Below are 5,510 nucleotides of genomic sequence, written 5' to 3' on the forward strand. Positions count from 1 at the left end.
GGCTGCGCCGTCCTCCTTCGGCGTCTGACAGCGAGCTCGTCCGTGGGGCTCGCCGTGGCAAAAGTCACTCGGGTAGCTTCCCGGGCCTGTCACAGCCCCCCTTGCCAAGGGTGAGGGCCGGGAAGTGCCGTGACAGAAAACCTTGGCGGGGTTGGCCTTCTCTCTCCTCGCTGCTATAGCTTGTTGCCCTAGGGAGTGGGCTGAGGAGTGTTTTTTACTACGTGCGTGTAAAGTGCCGCTTTGTAAGTGCCGTCGCGGCAGTAGGAGCACTGGGCTAGGAGAACTGGGTAGTATTTCCCTATCAGTAACGTACTTTCAGCGCAGGTAAGGCTTCAGTCCAGAAAGGTGTGCTGTATTTGTGCATTCAAGGCGTGTGCCAGAGATTTAAAACGTAGCGGAATCTTTAACGGAGGCTGACTTGAGCTCTGGGTTACGGAGAGCTGCGTGCTTCTCCCGATACAAAACGCTGTTTCAAGTGAGGAAAATGACACGAAAAACACGGTCTGTGAAGATCACTTTTTTGCAAATGGGCAGTGGGAGAGGAGGGTGGGGTGAGGCTGTCGTGGTCCGTGACAGTGGAAAACACTGTGCCTGAACAATTTTCACTTGCCATCACACGAGGCGAAACTAAAAGTAAGCTCGCTTCTGACTTTCAGGTTTAGAAGTGGAACTCCTCTGGCACTCCCCCCAAATCACCTGAATTATTTAAATGAATGTTGGCTTTGTCTAAATTTGTCACTAAATACCAGAATTCATGTGGATAAGAATCTTCTTGATCTCTCCTTTTTGCTGATGTTTGTATGTGTCTGGAAGTTATGTCAGCTGTTACACATTTTACTTAAATGGGCATTACTGAAATGTATTTATTAAGCATGTTGTTGGCCAAGTGCTACTCTTAAAGAAGCAGAGGAGCTTTTCATAAATTCGGTGGGTAAAGAGGATGTTTCAGTGCAGAGAACATAAGATCACAAATGCTAATGGGGTTCGTTCAAAAACAGTCTTTTTGCTATCTGATGAGCAGATTATTTCATACTTGGTGACAACCTCAGAATCTCTAACAGGAAAGTTAAATACTTAATTCACATTTCGATAAAGCTCTTAAAAACAAACCCAAGTAATTGTCCATATGTTTAGAGGAGTTCTGCCTCAATTGGCCTGGATTATTGTTTTGTAAGTCATATTTCAACTAATTTATGCTGTTCTTTGCTCCACTTCTGCTCATTTCTGAAATAGCTTCTCCTCAGTCCTTGCACAGTAAGCACATTTTTTTCTGTCTGCAATGTTATTCATGTAGACTGACTTCACAAGCTTGTCAATTTATTTGTGTTTATTGGGAGTTGGGAAGCCCTCTAGGGAACTGTATTTTGGTTTGAAGTTTGGCGTAAAGTCAACACTGTTATTCAAAATGTATTTGTCTCTTAAAAATATGTATTGAAAGTTACCAGTTGCATTTGACTCTGAGAATCCCTGTGGAAGATGCCTGCCACGCTGCACCTCGGTAGTGTGGCATATAAGGGCTCCGATCTGGCTGCATTAAAGGTAGAGGCAGTATCACTGTGGAGCTCTCTACATCGTCTGTGAACACTGTGAAGAGAAAAAGGTTAACTAGCATGCTTTTTGGCTTCAAGGAAGCTAGGTGAGCTACTTTGCTTTCAAGTAGATAAAACTGCCTCTGGACCGTGATCAGTAGCTTCCTTAAAATAAGATAAGATACCAGCAAGTCATAAATTGTAACCTGTAAAGTTTTTGTGTTTGATCTTTAATCAAATTGGATGCTTAAGATAATAAAATAAGCTTCATGAATTCAGTTCACTTTCCTGTGGAAGGTAGCAATGTTTACTCTTGCAGCTTCTGTGCTCAGTAAAGCTGGTTGGATTGGCAAAGCTAGCCCCATAGACTTAGTAGTGTGCCGTTTCATTGTAGATGTGGAGTGATGTACACATTTAGTGTGCTACAGAGAAATTCTCTTACGTTTCCATGTAAAATTACCGAAGGTGTACAGAGCATGTGTTTGTAGTGTAGTAGTAGCAAAATATCTATTTCCAGTGTTTGCCGCCTTTAAAGTATGGCAGAAAATTAAGTTCAATGCAGTATCTACATAAAAGTTCATGTAATATAGTATGGGAACAGATTATGTATTGAGAAGCTTTGAGGTTCTTAAAACTTCCTTGGTCTACTGATTCCAGCTTTTGACTCCTTTCTGAGGAAAAGAGAAGGAACTGTTTTCGTAATTTAATGAAGAAAATGTTTGTCCAATGGTGTGATACATGGATAGGCTACCTTATGGACAAATTTAGTTTGAATGAATTATTCTTTAACTCTAAACTTAGAGTTACATACTGAGTGAGTAATTTTGGTGCAAACGCATGAGGATGTAATTTTTTTTTTTTAAAAGTACCCTCTCTTTTTATTTCAGGTAATTTTTTTAAAGGTTTTTCAAATCACTTTTTAAAGAATTTGTCCTGAGGTTGTACATGTCCACAAAATATAACTGTCTTTTTATAACTGGCTTTGCAAAGAAAGTCCTGAAACTTTGTAAATTGGTTCTAGAAGTTAGACCTGTGTAGTATATAGTTCTTTGGTCACCTGTGGCTCACAGGTTCATTGGTCTTTTGGCAGTTGGGTGTAGAGACAGCATATATGACTGAGCAGTGGGACTGTATGTTACCTGGAGGATTGTTATCCAACTAGAATGAATGCAGCCTGGACTGCTCTCCAGTTAGAGGGGCTGTGGTGACTGACCAGGCAGGTTGTGTGTTGTGACTGCTTTCTCAGTCCCTGCCAAGTAGCAGACATTGCCCTTCAGCCACCAGAACTGGGGCAGCAGGGCCATGGGTTGTGTAGTCAGGGGAGAAGAGGGAAGGAAGGAGGAGGCAGGGTGAACTGCAGTGTGAATGAGAGAGGAGGATCCGGTTGGATGAGGGATGTTGCTGGTGGCAAATGGCCCACAACAGTCACAGTGCCAATGGCGTTCATCTTGTGCCCCACTCACTTTTGCGCTTTTCCTATAAAGCTGAAAGCTGAAGTCTGAATTGGCTTAAAAGGTTGGTTGTCACTTTTAGTTTTACTTTTGATGTGTTCCTGCTTAATGGTTCAGACCTTTACCCCCTTTTTTTCCCCTCATGGGTAGTGTGAAATGGTAGACACCCTTCACGTAAGGCTGAAGGGACAGATTTGAATTTAGGCTGGGCATAATTTAAAACTGAATGGCTAAATCGGATGCTTGCCATACAGACTTACTTTTCTTTCCTGTTTCTTTCAGTTCCTTGATGACTTAAACAGATGGAGCCTACTTCTCATTTCTCCTTTTATTTATCCTGATAAGTTACTTAAAGCAGAACATATAGCTTTTGTGACAGAAAGCATTTCAGCTCAGACAGATAACTTGCAGAAAGTACCTGGCGCTTCAAAAGAGGTAAGTAGTTCTCTTTGTTTCTTGCATAGAAAGTAGTACATATGGGTCATTTGGTGAGTATAAACCTAAACGACTTGAAGGACAAAATCTATCTGCCATTGATTTTTTGTTGTTGTTTATAATGTTTTGGGGAATAAAAAGGTCATAGCTTCATTAAAATGAATCACTGTTAATACTGTAGTTCTATTTTATGCTTTAAATAGACCCATAGACATTTTAACTGAGATTTTTTTTTAGTAGCACACTTCTCTGGCTGTGGATGGGAGCTGCAGAATTCCGTCGTGACTTTGGGTAAGGCATGTATGGTTAGATACACCGAATAGGAAAAAAATGCTTGAGAGCTGTCATACTAAGGCAGATCAGAAGTCCCTTTACCGCAGTATCCTGTTTCTGACACTACCTGAAACAAATGCCTCAGATACAAAGCAAGAATGTGTTATGATTTCTGAAGAGCTCTTCAAGCGTCCAACCAAGTGGTTGTGAAAAGTTGTAATTGAAATAGAAGTCTCTCTTGGAAACTTCCTTTCATTGTGATTTGTAAGTACAAGTTAAAGTATTGTGTTTGGATTATTTTGTCAATCTGCAGAAGTAAGGCCAAAATCAAGCTTTTAATCTCTTTGTTTTTCTATAAAATGCAGTGGGGGAGAGGCAGTACTTCTTGGTTGGAATTTTATAAATTGTGTTTGCCTTTTAATGTGTTGTTGTGGTTTAAGCCCAGCTGGCAACTAAGTACCATGTGGCCACTCGCTCACTCCTTCCCCTCCACGCCCCGCCCTGCCCCACCCCTGTGGGATGGGCAGGAAAATCAGAAGAAAAAGGTAAAACCTTGTGGGTTGAAATAAGGACAGTTTAATAGGGCAGCACAAGGAGAGAAGAAGTAATAATAACAATAATACTAATAAAAGAATGTATAAAGCAAGTAATGCACAATGCAATTGCTCACCACCCAGAATCTGATGCTCAGCCTGTTCCCGAGCCTCAATCCCTCCCCCAACCAGGCCATGGCCAGCTCCCCCAGTTACATACTGAGTATGACGTCATATGGTATCAAATATCCCCTTGGCTAGTTTGGGTCACCTGTCCTGGCTGTGCCGCCTCCTAGCTTCTTCTGAAAATTAATTCTATCCCAGCCAAACCCAGGACAGGCATAATAATTACAAAATGTTTTTGAGGCATCCAAGGATATAAATTAAACTAGTACTGAAATCCTTATGGCAAGCATACTTAGAAAATGTTCATGTCCTAGATACTTAGAAATCTAAAAAGTGCCTTCTCCACTACTATATTGAAATTACGACGGTGTGGATTTAGATTATGTTCTAAAACTTGAACTGCTGAATATATAATATCTCTAAACAGATTATGCATAAAAATAGTATCCAGACTCTTATAAAAACTTACTATGAACTTGAGATAATGTCTCTCTCTCCCCTAAATTTTGTTGGTTTTATAACTTTTTCCATACATGAGGAATGCTTGCTGCCTAGGCGTCTCAGCTTGGATGCAGGTCTGAAGGGGGAGAAAGGCTGTAACCCAAAGCAAAAGATAAACTTACCTTACAGGGAGGAAAAATCTTCCAAGCAGTACAGGTTGTCCTAGTTCCTTCCTAAGGCAGTCAGTTGCTACACGTGCTCTGTGCTCTCCTTAGTGAAGAGGACAGAACGGACCTCATTCTCTACTGGAAAGAGGAGAAATGGAAAGACATGCATGCCAGGATGTCTTTGGGTAGGCAGTAATAAAACATCTGGCCTGGTCGCTGGGGTACCATAAAATCGACAGAGCCCTCCCATTAAACAGGCTACGCCACAAACTGGGATCACCACCTGGGGGCAGTCGGTAAGGTGTCTTCCTGAGTGGCCCCTGCATAGCACCCTAAAGGGTCATCTGTCATCCTAGCTTTCTGGCATCAGGTTTCAAGCTCCTTCTTGGAGTTAAAGGAAACCTGTCACATACACGGGTGCCTGTGGCCTGTCTGTTTCATTGGATAAGGAACGTATATTTTCCAGGCAACTTGTTCTGGGAGATGACCCAGGAGTCCTCTGCCGGTGAGAACATTGAGAGCAGAGTGGTTGGTAAATAGATTTATCTAACCTGA

At 41.8% G+C, this 5,510-nt stretch overlaps 1 protein-coding gene across 1 annotated transcript in view; it reads left to right on the top strand.

Annotated features, from left to right (window-relative positions):
* HLCS (holocarboxylase synthetase (biotin-(proprionyl-CoA-carboxylase (ATP-hydrolysing)) ligase)) overlaps window positions 1-5,510 on the top strand; it is a 127,841-nt gene that overhangs the window by 412 nt on the left and 121,919 nt on the right. The window contains exon 2 of the mRNA XM_010580339.1: window positions 3,263-3,415. The gene's annotated coding sequence lies outside the window, so the exon portion shown is untranslated. The remainder of the gene's footprint in view (window positions 1-3,262; window positions 3,416-5,510) is intronic.

This window comes from Haliaeetus leucocephalus, unplaced genomic scaffold (assembly GCF_000737465.1).
Source record: "Haliaeetus leucocephalus isolate CR32 unplaced genomic scaffold, Haliaeetus_leucocephalus-4.0 Scaffold702, whole genome shotgun sequence".
NCBI classification, from domain to species: domain Eukaryota; kingdom Metazoa; phylum Chordata; class Aves; order Accipitriformes; family Accipitridae; genus Haliaeetus; species Haliaeetus leucocephalus.